This window comes from Artemia sp. Qi Xiang Cuo, chromosome 3 (assembly GCF_049724085.1).
Source record: "Artemia sp. Qi Xiang Cuo chromosome 3, ASM4972408v1, whole genome shotgun sequence".
NCBI classification, from domain to species: Eukaryota; Metazoa; Arthropoda; class Branchiopoda; order Anostraca; family Artemiidae; genus Artemia; species Artemia sp. Qi Xiang Cuo.
Window position 1 is genome coordinate 18,652,150 of NC_142796.1, and position 18,319 is coordinate 18,670,468.

Sequence of the window (18,319 nt, forward strand, 5' to 3'; positions counted from 1 at the left end):
ATAGCTAATGCCCATTTGCATGACGCAAGTACTGAATACCATCAAAGCCTCAATTAAGAGAGACCGGCGTTAACTGGATCTCATTGTTGAGGCTATTCAAAAATTGTTAAACCAGACAAACTTTCAGACTTGTATCTTTTGAAACTTTAACAGTTTTTATAACAATTTTATATTAAAAGAGTTTCAATTGATACATACTTTTTGAATTACATTTCCACATGTAAAATTTACAATGAAAACTCATTTTTAGTTTTTCATTTATCTATAAAATGTTTTTTTAAATATATTTAACCAAGAATCAACTTGAGAATATATTTTTAACGCATGAGTCGCATACACTGAAAATATGAACGCCGAAACAAGAAATTGAAATAGGGTATTAAGATGCTTCCCCGCTAATTAAAACAAATAGTTAGGTACATAAGCGTTAGGTTTGTACATTTTATGGTAAAAGCATGAAATTTGGCAGACATGTGCAGAAAAATATGGAGAATCTGACTGGGATCAGAAACACATTTTTTGACGCGATAGTCGCGCCGTTGTGGACTCTTTTATATAGTGTTAGTTTGGTTAATGCTAATGAAATAAAATAAAATAGGATAACTATATAATAGTTTAGAAACAAATTTGGGCTATATATTTTCACATTAGGGGGTGGGGGGGGGGAAGAATAGCATATATTAAATACGTAACCTAACCTAGGTACCTCTTTCCCACCAAAAAAACCATTAAACAACACTTTAAATATCGTATACGCAATTAAAACCACACTATACATTGTATTTCTCTACAGCGGAGTCTTGTATCATCCCGTTGAAAAACGGGTTTTTCAACGTGTCTCGAGTTTGAGACATAAAAAGAGTCCGGCTAATGAAAGAGTACCATATATATATATATATATATATATATATATATATATATATATATATATATATATATATATATATATATATATATATATATATATATATATATATATATATATATATATATATATATATATATATATATATATATATATATATATATATATATATATATATATATATATATATATATATATATATATATATATATATATATATATATATATATATATATATATATATATATATATATATATATATATATATATATATATATATATATATATATATATCACTCTCACTCTCTCTCACTATCTCTTTATCACTCTCTCTCTCTCTCACTATCTCTCTCTCACTATCTCTCTCTCTCTCTCTCTCTCTCACTATATATCACTCTCTCTCTCTCTCTCTCTCTCTCTCTCTCTCTCTCTCTCTCTCTTATATGTCTATCTATTGTATATATTATATGTGTCTATATCTATATATATATGTTTATATATCTATATTATGTGTGTCTATATATTCTATATCTATCTATGTATATCTATATATATATATATATATATATATATATATATATATATGACTGTAGTGCTAGCTTTTGTTTTGATTCAACTAGATTCCCGACCATCCCGAATCCAAAGTTTCATCATAGCTTTATTGTTAGCTTTTCATTTTCAATCGATAAGACGAAACACAGAGAGATATTTTCGTCAGCCAATAGAGATAGTTTCGAAACACAGAGAGATAATTTTCGTATGATGAAAATTAGGAACGAAAGTTTGAATAATTTTGGCCGACTCACCCTAGGGCCATGAGATTGATTTTGAACCTGGAGAAAGACTTGCTAGATCCTTCGACGTTTTTGACTAAAATGACAATCTCAGAATTTCGGTCCGATTTCATTGGGGTCCTCCAATTACTTTCGATCCTTTAAAAGAGCACTAGAGCTTTAAATATCAAATAAGCCCCCATCCCAAGTTTTCACATCCTCCTGTTCTAATCAAAGTGGCCTGTGGGGAGTTTGTCATCCTTTTGTCGGGCCCCTTATTTCGAAAATCAATATTTTTGTTCTATTGTTTTCTTCCGCATTGGTGTTCCCTTAGTCTAATGGCTTAAAGGTACAAGTTTCAAGCCAATCGGTAAAATACATATTTGGGGGTGGGGGTATGTCTCCCAATTTTTTTTTCTACGTTACGTTTTTCGTGCCCCAAGGACTTACTTTGCGCTCTTAGATTATAGATACACACCCGTCAATCAAGATTTTTTTTAAAACTATTATGACACCATTGCATGTTAGATTGCATTCATTAACGTGATTTGCATTCGTAACGTATGCCAGAAGAAGAATAAATTGATCATCTAGTTCCCTTCATTCTATACCGGTAAGTCTCTAGTCCCTCGCAAAGGAATCAATTTTCCAACAAAAATTATGTTTTATATTTTTCTACTAAGCTTTAAAAAGAATCCTATTTTTAACTTGCAATCAATGTTTCAGCAGAATGAAAGATTATTGCAGGGATTTCTTTTTTAGCCCTGGTAGCCTATACAACGGCTGTAGGACATTGATAAAGAGTAACAATGACTTTTGGCATAAACTATTCAAATCCAGGATTGAAGTTGTGCAGAAGGAAAGTATAATCACCCAAGTTCCGTAGATGATTATACTTTGTGCTGAATAGGGTTGCCAACTTGCACACATTTCGTGTGAAATCCACTCTTTTTTTTCATTGCACTCTGTCAAACCACGGAACCGGTATGATCTTTGTTATCTATGCCTGGCCCGTCCCCCAGGCATCTTTCTCGTGTTTTCAGCCATTTATCAAGAAGTTGATCAAAGCATAGATAATCAGTGAAAAAGTGGTAAACTCAAATCAGGTTTTATAGAAGGAAGTTGAAAGCTGTTGGACACAACTGTTCTTCATTGAAATGGAAAAGTGAGCATGAAACATGAACTAAGGCGATGTAGAAGCAACAACCAAAATAAACCTACTAAAATCTAATCTCAAACTGATAAAATTCTGCAAAAACTTTAGCCCTGTGCACCATTTTAAAGCGTGAATGATCCATATTTTCTTGTGATAGTCATTGTCTCTGAAATAAACATCTTACAAGCTAGGGGTCCAAGAATTTGCTTTGGATGAGACCCATACTATCAACATGATATAAAAGGGTAAATTAGGAAAATGTTGGAAACCCTAAAATTGTACGTTAGACTTTAGACACTTCTTGCAACTTTGGAAAGCAGTTGAGTTAGGTGAATAACGCTTTCAGAAATAAATCCAGGGCAGAAAATATTTGAGCCAGTTGAAAACGACAATGAAAAATGGGCAAATATTCAGCAGTTCATATTTTTGAACTATGAATAAACTTAACATACCATTCGATGCCTTTTCTTATGCGTTGTCCAAATATAAGGTAAATTTTTACCAAATCATATTATTGACTTAGAAATAAAGTAAACATACCACTTGATGCCTTTTTTTAATGCTCTTTCCAAATATAATAACCATTTTTGTCGGAAATGAATTTTACCCGCACCCCTATTTATACCAATTCAGGGCATATATTTGCGCATTAGGGGTTGGGGGTAAATTTTATTTCTGATGTAAATGAAAGATTAAACTTTCCCCCCACACCTCCCCCCTAATGTGCAAATATATACCCTGAATTGGTATATTTGGGGGTGGGGGCTAAAATTCATTTCCGACAAAATGATTATTATATTCGTAAAGAGCAAAAATTTACCAATTGAAAAAAATTGAATTGAAGTTATCAAGTATTTTGCAGTAGGTTGCATCAAGACATGGCTAATTGTAGACAGAGAAAAGCCAAGACAGGTAGTCCAAGTAATTGAGAGGCAAATGTTTACCCCTGAAGCTTCCGTCGAACTGATCTTTGCGCAGTGGAACCCGCTCCTTTTATTCTTTACCAGCCATGGAGAAGGTGACTCCGCTGGAGATAGAGGAGCCAAAGAAAAGGCTAATAAAATTCTTTCTTTTATCCGTGATTCATCTGTGAAAGTTATTTTGTATTTTCTTTCATTTGTCTTACAAAAGATAAATATACTACACAAAGAGTTTCAAGCTGAGGGAACACGGATTCACAGGCTTTTGGAAACATCGTGAAAGACGTGTCTGTTTCTCCTCAAGTGCTACGTAAAAAAGAAATAAATAGGGCGGGTACAAGATCCATTTAAAGTTGGGTTGAGCCCAGCTCATTTTCATGCACTTGATTGTATAAAGTTGGGACCAAATGCACTTTGCCTCATGAGAAGCTTGTAAAATACTGGCCTATTGAGTGCTCAGCAGGTTCACTGCATCCAGATGAGCTTTCCGAATTTTTTTTAGAGTTGTGCTCACAAATGAGCAAACGGATGGACTACAATGACCAAACGTTGGAAAATCTCAAATGCTAAATTCCAAATGTTGCCTTATCTGGAGATGTGAACACTGTTGTGCCTCTTATTCACCGGTTTCTAAATTTTCTGGGTGAGACTGGGGCACAACGTGATAAAATGCAAATAAAAATGCAATAAACGTGCAATTTTGTGTGCTGTTTTGAAGGCTGATAAATCCGTTTGTTTCTGCTTCTATTTTATTTTTGCTGTGCTACGGTGCGGTACTTGACTTGACTACAGTGAAGTCAGCTATAGTTCACGACTAGTTACTTGGACCTCTTATCTTCCTTTCAAAACACTTGGATAAAATGGCGACAAAACTTTAACTAAACATTGGATGCAGTCAACTATAGTTCAGTTAAAGATCTAAGTAATCAAAATAAACATCTTAAATTTTCAAGCAGAGCATTACCTTTTAAGCTAAAAAAAGAATGATAATCATTATCTAACTTATTATTTAGAGGTTGATTTCCTAACTTTATTTAAAATACAGTTGAAAAATTTAAAGATAATATGTTTATCGATCGAAAAATAACTGGTAATTATATGTAAATGGCGTAAGAATGGTCTGAACAGTTAAAGAGGCTGCGCGCGCAAATTTTTTGACTTGCACACGCTTTTAACAACTTGTACTCTTTTTTTGCCTAGATCTGCACTCTTTTTTGACGTCGGCAGTTGGCAACCATGGTGCTGAAGTGAGATCATACTTCACAGTCTGACTGTTAACTCTGAATTCAGGCATCAGCCTATTCTACTGCTGTCATATTTTTTTAAGTTGCCAAACTGGAGCATTTATGGTGATGGGTGGGAAAATTTTGAGTCATACCGTCAGTTATAGGTCTTAGCGTTAATTGTAGGTTTTTGAACAGGGTTGCCACCCTGGCCTCAATAATAAGAAAATAGTTTGCGAAATTACAAAAGCCTTTTTTCACCTTTCCAGGGTCGAATCCAGGATTTTATTTAGGGGGGGGGGCAAAATAGGTTGATCCGCTAAATTTGCGTTAGGAGCAACTTTAATTAACGCAAACTTGCGTTAAATAAGTAAATTACACTACTTTAGACGGCGTTAGGGGTGCCCCTCGCCCTTCCCCTGGATCCGCCACTGCACTTTTCTGTATAATTTGGACTTTAGATTTAGTTTTAGAGGTATAATCCTTTCAATTCTTAAGTCTTATGTTAAGTTTTATAAATAAATTGAAATTTACTTTACGATAAAAAGCAGTAGTTCTGAAGTCGTATTTTTAATAGCCCGTATGACTGTATACAAATATAAAATCAGTATGGATAAGAGTAAAGGATGAACATCCTCTCAAGCCATTGACCGCACATAGAGCGTTGAGACAGGGTTGCTGAGGCAGGTAGCAAGCCTGTAGCCCATCTTTGCGGCAGTGGAAATTGATATCCTGGGATCCGTATTGCCAAACAGTCCACTGTGCTACAATAGATTAATTCTACACGATGAAAGTAAAATTGTACTTATAGTTAGAGGAATAAATAAACAGGGTCTCAGGTAGAAATATAATGGTTTTATAATAATATTTTAACGCCCCGGTCGGTAGTTTGTGAAATCGCTGACGGAGTCGTAGGGAACAAAGTTTGGAACGCAGCTAGGAATATTGGTGACAATGCTTTATGTTTAATAAAGAAGAGAAGGGGCTTGTGCAAAAAATTATGGGTTATATCTGATAGATCATATGAAAATGAGAGGAACGTAAAGAAAGTGAAAAAAAAACGTTACAAAATGAACTAGGGAGGTGTGAAATAGAGGCCACGGATAAGATTTGCGTAGTCTGGAAGACACAGCCTAACGGCATAATAGCAAAATATTGTATTGACATTTTAATAAATTGAAAGGGAATAGTCAATCTGGACCTGTCCCGGAACGGCACCACAGTTAGTGATAAGGAGAGAATGGTAGAACATGTTGAGAATATACTTCACAATGATAGAGTTACAGTAAAAGATAAAGAGGAAGATGAAAAAGTTTGTGACACCTTGGATGTGAAGAAAGATTTATTTTGTGAGGCAGAATTAGTGGAAGTACTAAAAGGATTAACAAATAATAAGGCCCCAGGTGCTTATTACTACACAGCAAAGTGTGGTAAATGACTGTCTTAAATATGGGGGTTATGAGGCTAGAAATAAGATACTGAAGATTATGAATATGATTTTCGAAAAAGGGAAAATACCTAGCAATTTTAGGAAAATGAAATGAATAAATTTTAATGACTTTCTTAAATATAATGGTTATGAGGTTAGAAATAAGTCAGTGAAGATTATGAACATGAATTTCAAAACGGGGAAGTACCTAGTAATTTTAGGAAAACTCTAATTAAACCCCTCTAAGAAAAGGTAATAGTGTGAGCGTGGTAATTACAGAAGTTTTAGTCTGGTTTCTTAAGGTAGCAGATTACTTAGTATGATGTTTGATTTTAGACAGAGATGCTTTAGATTAAGTTTTAATGACTAAATTTTCACTCTGAAATTAAGACTTGAGAAGCGCCTGAGTCATCAAACGCCTTTACTCAGTTTTATCAACGTGATTAGTGCTATATACGAGAATAACGTTGCGATCAGAAATGATGTCATTAGAAGGTTTCGCATTAAATGCGAATATCCGACAAGACGAGGGGGGTTCAGGTAAGCTTTTCAGAGAAGTTCAAGGGGAGTGTCGAACTAAATCAGTACACGTTCTGTGCACACGGAATGTCAAAAGGGCGTAATTCAGGAATATATAAGTATATTAATTTAGAATTTTAAGGAAATGATAAGCGAGACGATCAATTAACAAAAAGGTAATATGTCCATTGAACTACTATTAATGCTAAAACTTCCGCTGCTACTACTGCTAACACAACTGCTACTAACACTACTACCGCTACTGACACTAATACGTCTGTAGCTAGTACCAGTGTCGTTACTAGCCAAAATGATTGGGGGGGGGGGAGCAAGAGATTTGACCGACTGGCTGGCCATTTTTACCGACTGTTTTTTTCAATATAATTAGCATAATGTCCGTTTCGAATACAATTCGTAAAATCACTGCACGAGTCGGTAAAACCGCTGTATTTACCAACCGAGATTTAGATTTGGGTAAATACCATGTCACTGTTTTAATGCTCATTATTTAACCAAATAGAAAGTTGTGGCGCCGTCTGTGAAATCACGACAGGAGTTGGTAAAACTACTGTGTTTACCGATCAAAGTCAAAATTTCTGTAGATGACATGTCAGTATTGTCGTAGTGTTTATTGAACCTAACAAATAATTTTAGCGGCGTCAGAAAATCGTGGCGCTTTGCGCCACGATTTTACCGATTTTTTTTTTACCGAGTGACCAAAAAACATTGGCGGGGGGTGTCTCCTCATACGTGACGGCCCTGGCTAGTACTACCAAGGCTGAGGATATTTAAACAAACATTGGAGGAAATGTTGAGGAGAAAGTTGAACAAAATCAAAACATAATACGTGCATGCAGATTGCTGATACAGTCGTATCAGCAACATTTTGAAACAACTTACTGTCTCAAGAGGAAACGTCTGGGGCATCATGAGTGAGATGTTCAACTAACCAAAATACATCATGTACCTGTTATTACAACTATTAGTACTGCTGCTGCTACTGCTACCACTACTATTAATACAACACTATTACTGCTATTACTGTTCCTACTACTACCAAGACACTCGTAGAATAAAGGCTACTTGTATGAAGATAAAAATTTGACAGAATATTGAGGGGAAATTTGAACTAAATCCAAACACACTATGTGCATGCAGAGAGTCAAAAGGACGTACCTCAAGAATGAATTTGGGTATTAAATTAGAAGTTTCAGAGAATGTTTAAAGGGGAAGGTCAATTGACAAAACGGTAACACATGCATGCCGCTACTAACACTACTACCACAACTACTTTTACAAATACTGCTACTACTACTAAAACTGCTACTAAAGTCCTCCAACTACCACTTCAATAGCAACAACTTGTAAGGCTCAGAGTATTAGAATGAAAAGGGTGTCAAAATAGGGTCAAAAGGGCACAACTGAAGTATTTTAGAGAAGAAGCTATGTGCATTCAGATTTTCAAAATGGCATATCTCAAGAATTAATTTGGCTATTAAGTTGGAACTTTTAGATAACACTTAAAGGGGAAGAGTAATTGAGAAAAAGGTAGTTTGGGGACGCTACTACTAAAACTACTACCACTGCTACATTTACTAGTTCTATTATTATTGGTACAATTCTATTGCAACTGCTTGTAATTACTTCTGCTTGATACTGTAATTGCTTGATACTTCTTCTATTGCAACTGCTTGTAAGGCTAAGAGCATTAAGATAAAAATTTCAAGAAGTATCTGAACATACAGGTTATCAAAAGGACATATTGGCAATGTCATAGTAAGGCTAATTATATTAAGTTGAATGATCCAGGACTGGATTAGAGGGATGTTCAACTAACCGAAAGGCAATATTTTCATACTACCGCTGCTAATATTGCTAGCACTATTACTATTAACACTACTACTAGTACTACTAATACTAATACCACTACTGTAACTACTATTACAACCATCCCTAAGGATATGAAGGTGAAATTTCAAAAAAAATTTAGGGGGTAAGATGTTTTGAATCACAACACACCGTCTGTATGCCGGTTGTCAAAAGGGAATATCAGCAATATATTAGGAACAGTTTTGTGTACGAAGTTGATACTTAAAAGCCTTGTTGTGGAGGACGTTGAACTAACCAAAAGACAATATTTGCATCCTAATGTTACTGATTCTACTCATACTTCTACCACCGCCACTATTATTACTACTCCTACTACCACTACTGCTATTAAAGCTAAGGCTACTACTATTAATTCTATTGTTACTACTACTACTGCTACTACTATTACTACTGATCTTACTACTACTGCTACTAAGACTATTAAGGCAACAATTTTGGGTAATATTGAAACTATGTTAAACTACTTTAAAACACACCATGCCCACACAGGTTGTCATGAGTGCGCATCAACAGTGCTTCAGGAACAGTTGATGATATTGAGTTGAAACTTTCGTCGTGTGTCGAAGGGGATGTTTAAGAAAACCAAAGGTGCTACGTGCATACTGCTACTAATGCTACTACAACTATTGCTACTACATAAGCTAAAGTGAAGACTTAAAATTAAGCTTTCAAGGATTATTTAAGCAGATGTTAAACTAAACCAAAACAAATTATGAGCATGTAGATTGTCAAAAGGGTAACAAAGCAATATCGCCAGAACGGCTAACATTATCAAGTTAGATCTTTCAGGGTAAGTTTTGGCAGATTTTGAACTAACCAGATGATACTATGTGTATACTTTTAAAGCTACTTCTACGGTTACTGTAACTAATGACACTAATGGTATTGAGGGGAAACTTAGAGGGGGAGTTTCAACTAAAAAAAAAAAACCATATGTATGCAGGTTTTCAAAAGAAAATAAAGCATTATTATTGGCAGCACTACTAGCAATACTTTACTGAAAAATATAAATGTTTTACTTTTATAATTTTTAAGAAATCAAATAATATTAACATTTTGATTACTAAATATCGGTATATGTATATTAAACTGACAATGCACATTCGTTTGTATTTTTTTCAGTAAATTACAAATTATGTTTTGGCCTTGTGTAGGCATAGGGGGGTTTTGTGCCCAACTCGTGGTAGTTTTTGCTCGTTTTTAGTTTGAGTCGGTTAATTATTGTAATTTCTGTTTGTTTTGGGTTTTATTTATTTCTCGATGCTGGTTTGTGGTAGTTCAACACTTACTAGAGTATTTTATTTTATTGTTGCTCTTGTTTAGTTTAATGTAGTTCTTTACCTTTCTTTGGAAAACTTAGTTTGTGGAAAAAATTTTTTTTAATTAAATTCTGTTCGTTTCATATTGCCATAGTTTTTCCAGAGAAAAAGACAATAACAGTTTAAATCTTTTCGTTTTTTTAAGACTTTATAGTTTGGCCTGCTATTTGTATGCTGGAGAAAATTTGTCAGCAATTTTAACAACATACACCCTTTTAAAAATCTGGGCACAAATAGTAGTGTTTAATTTAGTTTAATACCTCCTCTAGATGACCTGAGATGGAAAACTTGATACCGTTCGCAAAAAAATCTGTTTACTTTCTTTGATAGCTTGGATGCACTTACACTATTTTGATTTGGTTAAATTGTAAGAGCAGAATTAGCCCAAAAAGTTTGAACATAATACCCTCCGTCGTTCTTGGGATACTGCTCAGATGCCTTATTGGTAATTAGCATTAACACTGTGCATTTTGATTTAATCTTAAGGCAGCATTTAGTTTTTAAACATAATGGGAAAATTGGAGGGTGGGCGTGGGAGGGGGATTAGTTGCCCTCCAATCACTTTCGAATATTAAAAAGGGCATCAGCCCTTTCTATTTTCAATCGAATGAGCCCTTTTCGAAGTTCCTACAACAACTCCTTCGATACGAAGTGCCCTGGTCTAAACAACAACAACAAAAATAATATATTATATCCACATCGATCTTTACTATAAAGATATCAAGCCTTCAAATCACTTTCGACGATTAAAGAGGGCACTAGGCCTTTTGATTTCCAATCGGATGAGCCCTTTTTGAGTTTCTACGACAACGCTTTCTAAAAACACCTTATATGCCCCCAGGGCATAAATTACAACCCTTACCCTAAGTGGTTGTCATTCTCTAATATCTAATTTCCAGAACTTTCAAATACGTTAAACAAAATGATTATCTCAAAATTTTGATTGGATGTGTTTGGGGAAAAGGTGGGCGTACATTAGTCGCTCTCCAATCACTTTCAACTGTTAAAAAAGGCACTAGCCCTTTCAATTTCCAATCAGATGAGCCCTTTTGAAGTTCCTACGACAACACTTTCAATAATAACCTTATATGCCCCCAGGGCATAACTTACAACCCTTGCCCTGAGGGTGGGAGGGGGAGGGGTTGTATTCCACACCGACTGATGTGTTATAAATTTATAAGCCTTTGAAAAAAGGGCATATCTGTAAACGTTTATGTTATATGTTTTGAGAGATTATGGTCGTGAGAGGGTCTCTAGTTACCCCACAATTAGTTTCTACTATTACAATAGACACTAGCCCTTGCAATTTCCAATTGAATGAGCCCTTTTTAAGTTTTATGACAACTCTATCTATAAAAACCTTATATGCCCCAAGGGCATAACTTACAACCTTTGCCCTGAGGGCACTGGGGGGTTTTTCATCCTTAAATACATAATTTCCAGAACTTTCAACTACGTTGAATAAAATGGCTATCTATAAACTTTGATTGAATGTTTTTTGGGAAAAGGTGGGCGTGAGAGGGGGTTAATCACTCTCCACTCACTTTCAACTATTAAAAGGGCAATTTCAATTTCCAATCAAATGAGCCCCTTTTAAAATTTCTACAACAACTTTCTATATAAACCTTATATACCCCCCCCCCCGGGCATAACTTACAACCCTTGCACTGAGGGCTCTGAGGGAGTCATCATCCTAAAAGACCTAATTTTCAGAGCTTTGAACTACGTTGAACAAAATGGATATTTCAAAATTTTGATTGGATGTGTTTTAAATAGTGGGCGTGAGAGAGGTGTTAGTCGCTCTCCAATCCCTTTCAACTATTAAAAAAGGCACTAGCCCTTTTAATTTCCAATTGAATGAGCCTTTTTGAAGTTTCCACAACAATACTTTCAATTAAAACCTTATATGCCCCCAGGGCATAACTTACATCCCTTGCCCTGATAGCTGTGGGGGGGGGGGCGGGTTGTCATCCTTAAAGACCTAATTTCCAAAACTTTCAACTATGTTAAATAAAATGGCTATCTAAAAATTTTGATTGGATGTGTTTGGGGAAAAGGTGGGCGTGAGAGGGGGGTTAGGTGCCCTCAAATAACTTTCGACTATTAAAGAGGGTACTAGTCCTTTGAACTTACATTCGAATGAGCCCTTTTTCAAGTTTTTACGAACCACCTTTCCATGAAAACCTTATATGTCCCCAGGGCGTCACTTATAATCTTACTCCTGAAGATTTTGGATGGATTGCCCTGCTCAAAGATAGAATTTCCTGAACTTTAAACTGCTCGGAACAAAATGGCTATTTCAAAATTTTGATTGGATGTGTTTGGCGAAATGGTGGGCGTGGAAGGGATGTTAGTTGCCTTCCAATCACTTTCGACTATTAAAAAGCGTACTAGCCATTTCAATTTCCAATTTATTGAACCCTTTTTGAAGTTTCTACTACAATGCGTTCTATAACAACCTTATAAGCCCCCAGGGTATAACTTACAACCCTTGCCCTGAGGGCTGTGGGGGGTTGTCATCCTCAAAGACCTAAGTAGTAAGGCATGTATTGATGGAAACAGTACAAGAAACGGTACAAGATAATAGTGTATACAATATGAACGGTACATGAAACGGGACATGAAAGAATACATGGAATTGCACAAGAAAACCCACGCCTTTGGCACTATACTTAGACATGTGCATTTTAAAAGTTGGCACGCTATAATGCATGTTATGAAACAATAGTCAAGGTTCTATTGCGCATGGAATTACACTTCAGCTTCACGTGCACATTTTTTTTAAAGTGGGCATGGTATAAAGTAGTCCACCAGGTTTTGGAAGTATGCACAAAATTATATAACTCAAGCAGAGTGTTTTTCGAGCCAACATCCGTTTTTTATCCGTCCTTGAGATTATGTATAAAATATCCATACCTTACGATTTAATTTTCATTATGATTTGATATATTCTAGATAATACACCGAATATTATTAACTTTGGAGCAATTGATCCGTCAATTTTCAATGTGAGTACAGATTACTGAATTTCTTAATTTATTTCCAAATAAAAATCATTTTACCAGTAAATTCAAATTTCAGGGGGACTTAGCCCCCCTCCCCTCCAAAAATACAAACCCATACAATAATATAAGTATACTCGTTAGAAAACGCAAAGTACGCTCTTTTTTCTATTATGTAAACGAAAACCCTCCCCCACTGCTCTGTTTACGAACATAATTCTGTAGTTTTACTTATCTCGTTCAAAATGTTCCTTTTCCCAATTATGTATTTAAGATATTTTGACTTTTTCCGGTCTAAAACCGCATTTGTTTATAATTAGTGAAAAGGGTCTTTTTGGAGCGAAACTTCACACGACTTATCGCAAGATTAATGCAGCATGTCTTTGTGATTCAACACACATTCACAAATAGATTGTTTTTCGGCCAAATTAGAGGATATATATTCTATTTGATGAATGCAAATGGGGTTTCATAGATGATTAAGAGGCTTTTATAAAAATATAATACGGGGGAGTATTTCTAGCACCATCCTTGCGAGTTGAAAAACAAAATATTGCGTCGCATGGAAAGTAAGGGGGAAGAAGAGGGCAATTCTTTGTGAATACACATTTTTTGAATTCCATCTTCCCCCCAAGCTCAAATTTTCCAAAATTCTACTTTAGAAGCTTTTTAAATACTTCTAAAGCGCTAAGACATAGAGCGCTACAATCATCAGAATCAACTTTAGAGGACAAATTATGTTATGGCAAGATGTTTTTGAAATCCCCCTTCCCCCCAAACTCAAAATTTTTAAAATTTTTCTTTAGAAGCTTTTTTAAAATATTTCTAAAGCGCTAAAACATAGAGCGCTACAAACATCAGAATCAGCTTTAGACAACAAATGATATTATGACAAGATGTTTTTGAAATCCCCTTTCCCCCCAAACTCAAATTTTACAAAATTTTACTTTAGAAGCTTTTTTTTTAAATATTTCTAAAGCGCTAAGACATAGAGAGCTACAAACATCAGAATAAACTTTAGAGGGCAATTTATCTGTAAAGAGATGTTATTATTTCCTTACGAAATTTTTCTTCTTTTTTAAAGAGGTGGAGATGGATTCATACAATTACTCTTCCCAAGAAAAAAGACCAAGAAGGACTGGTTCCACATCGACGCAATCTGTACGGCCATCCATTAAAAGTTCCCTGGACAAGCCGGGGCTCTATCGAGCCAGTTTCAGCTGTGTACAGACCATTATGCAACCTGTTAGAAAATTCAAGAGGGAATGAATGCTTTCTCACAATGCATCAGTCTTGTCTAGTCAAGATCGGGAGGGGAACCCCTTCATGCTTTACCAGGGGCTTCAGGAATACAAGTGCAGTCTGAAATTGTAAATTAAAGTATTTTACCTCTACCTTATACGTAATTATTTACTTAAAAAAAATGCTAGGAGGAATTGAGTTTTGTGGATGGGTGATGTGGAAAAATGGTACGTGTTAAATATTCGGGTAAGCAAACGACTAAGAAATGCTTCACTATAGATAAGGCTATTACATCTTTCTGAACTTTGTGTGGCGGGGGTTACTATTTAGTTTAAGTAGTTCTAGGAGGAATTGAGTTTTGTGGGTGGATGGTACAGAAAAATGGTACGTGTTCAATATTCAGGTAAACATACGACTAAGAAACGCTTCACTACGAATAAGGCTATTGTGTTTTTCTGGATTTTCTGTGGGAGGGGTAACTATTTACTTTAAATAATTTTAAGAGGAATTGAGTTTTCTGGGTGGTGTAGAAAACTTGTTCGTGTTAAATATCTGGGTAAACATACGAGTAGAAAAATGCTTCACTATAAATAAGGCTATTATGTTTTTTTCTGAACTTTCTGTGGGAGGTGGGGGTAAGTATTTAGTTTAAATAATTCTAGGAGGAATTGATTTTTGTGGGTGGATGGTACGGAAAAATCGTACGTGTTAAAAATTCAGATAAACAAACGACTAGAAAGGAATATGATTTTCCAACTTTATGAAGTAGTGCTTATTTCCTAGCGGTAATAAACCTTTTTGTATATAGATTAATGAAATAGCAGTGCCATTCAGCGATAAAAATCAGCATTTACTGGACCTGAACCTATTCTAGCACCACCAATGGAGTTCAGAGATGAAACCTGCATTAGTTCTAGACAATATGGAGTGCCATAGGGGTTTTCTAAACTATTGTTTATGGGGTATGGCCAGCATAAACGATTTAACTTGTGACATTGAAATAATGCAGGAAACAGAGTAGACGGATAGAGCTATGCATGAGAACATGAAGGATTTTAGTAGTGCGTTTGAACCGGCTCCTTATATAGAAATCCCGTCACAGGCCAATACAGGCTGACTTGATCAGCTATCACCAAAAACATTGAAATAGTTACTTACAGACTTAGGGCACTTCTTGCCATCTCCAACCAGTGCAATTTAACAGACTGGGGGTGATGCTATTGACAATTATATGTCACCCCCACCATTCCGCTTAATGATATACTTATCGTTAGTACTAGTAGTAGTAGTAATACAGCAACAACAACACCAGTAACCCCTCTTCCAGATTTTTCTCTCTCTAACTCTGCCTTGCACACCAAAAATATCTTCCGTACAAATTTTAGCGAGTCATTGAACTCTCTAGTGTGGGGTTATTTAATAACCTATCCCTCGGAAATAAAACATTCATTTCCTAATATGTTTCGTACCATTCTTGAACAACAGATGGGGGTGTGGGGGGTGGGGGTCAGTTTAAAATCATAAATAGAACTAAAAATACTTTTTTTAAATGAAAATGCGAGTGAGCTGTATTCGAAAGACTTGCACACAGAGATGTTGGCAATTCACCCGCATTTATTAAATTATGGGGAGGTTTTTTCTAAATTGGGATAATAGCATTCAAAGTAAGTGGAAAAATTATAACGAGGGGGGTATTGGATCTGTGGTTTTGTATAATGAAAGTTTAAATGTTAATATATGTAGATTTAAAAAGGATTTATTTTAAAAGGGGGGAGTGGGCCAAGGGGTATTGAATTAAAATGTAATTCAGATTTAGATGGGTCTCGGGAGGTACAACGAATCTCTTTCGATACGAGGCTGCAGTGTTTCAAGTATGCTTTTTTAATTACTGCATACAGGCTACTTCAAAAAGATGCATCTAAGAAAAAGTTGGATAAAATGGCACTTAATAGTAGGGAGGGTTCAAAGTTCCCCAAAGTGGATTTTAATTATTTAAATGGCCAATTTCCTGTGACACTAAAAGAAATAGATATTTTTGAGTAGGATAGTGGACATTTTAAGATTGTTGTCACGGTGTTACAGTATGAAACCGAATTTAAGGGGGGCCATTGTTCCGATAAGAAGGGGGTATTATTTCCAGTGCGGGCTCGTTCAATTGAATCAGTGGAACATTGGGTGTGGCTTCTATACACTCCACCCACAGATCCCGATTCAATTGGTCATTTTAATCCAATTACCGATATTAGTAGGGTTTTGGGGGAGGGTAAAAAGCGGAGTGTATAGTTATTACTGTCCAACATGCGTCTCAAGATTTCACTCTGATTTAAAGTTAAAGCATCACATGAAACACTTTAAACGTCATGGATACCAGGCTCTGGAGACGGTAAGCGGAGATAGAGCGATCTTACGTTTTAAAAATTTTCAGAACACGTTCCAGCAGAGCAATAAGATCGCTTTAGACTGCGAAGCTAAACTGGCAGGCGTTTATGATCCGTAAAATTCAAATCGTGTTAAAATACATAAGGCCATAGGGGTCCCTTACACTCAGACGCGACGAGATTCGAATTATACCATGCAAGTGCTGGATCTAGTGGATAAGTTTGGTGACATTGAAGACTACATATACTTGGCATTTGTCAGTCTAATCAAACAAGCGAACGTTGCAATTTCGCGCCTTCGTTATACAAACTATCCTATGCTCCTATCACCAGATGACATAGCGGCCATTAAAAATCGTAAAATGTGTTGGGTTTGCAGGGGGGAATTTGATGATGGTGTTGGCAATGGAGGGAGGAGGAAGGTGATCGACCATGATCATTTGTGGCAGGAAATTACATCGGGGGAGAGTGCTTTAGAGGGGTAGCACATCAGTCATGCAATTTAAACGTTAGACAAAAATATTTTGTACCTGTTTTATACACAATTTTAATTCTGACTTAACGTTTGTTTTACTGGTTTTGGCCCGTATTGCCAGGGGTAGAGTTGTAGATGACGCATGGATGTATGGTTCTTTTTCATATAATATCATACCCAAATAATCGGAGAAGCTACTGCTGCTAGTATTCTTTTGGAAAACAGTTGACAAGGGTAACACGTGCCTGAATAAAATCCGTTTTTTAGACTGTTTCAGCTTCTCTCTAAATATTTAAGTCAATTGATTCAGTTACGGAAAAGTGATAATTTTGATAGCTTCCTCCTCCTCAAACAGGGCGTCCCCGATGATGAAATGCATGATTTATTAACGTGTAAGGGAATATATCAATATTATTATTACAACTCTGGCTCGAGGCTAGATGAGGTGTCACTACCGCCCCTTGAAGCTTTTTACAATTCTCTAACTGAGAGTGAGTGCACTACTAGCGACTACGAATTTGCTAAGAGGGTTAGGGCTAAAGTTGAAGATAAAAATGGGGGGTATCATTGTACACTATGTTTAGCCAGTGACCTACTCACTTTTCTGTACCTTGTGTGGAAAAATACGGATAAAATCTATGGGAAATTTGGGTTGGATTTAGGTTATTATTTTGCCAATCTTCATGTGGTGATGGACTTGATACTCAAAATCAGCAAAGAAGAAATAGGTCTGATCGCCGATGTTGATCGGCATCTGTTTGTAGAGAAATCAATGAGGGGTGGGTATGTTTTTCACGGGGATCGTATCATGAAAACTGATCCGACCGGACAGCACACCGATGAAATGTCGGACGCAGTTTTTTTGGATATGAATTCTCTTTACCCATTGGCAATGTCTCACTATTGTTTGCCGTGTGGCAATTATAAATGGCTTGAAAATCCATGTGCTTCGAATTTCCCCGACATTGCCAGTGTTGAGGAGAATAGGGCACAGGATTGGTTTTTTGAAATTGACAGTGAAATACCCATGAAAATGTATGACTCGGTAAAAAACTTTGTTTTTCCGTGCATAAATAGACCGTTGGGTAGGGACTCTCTGCGCCTCTACAATCTATCATTAGCAGAGGA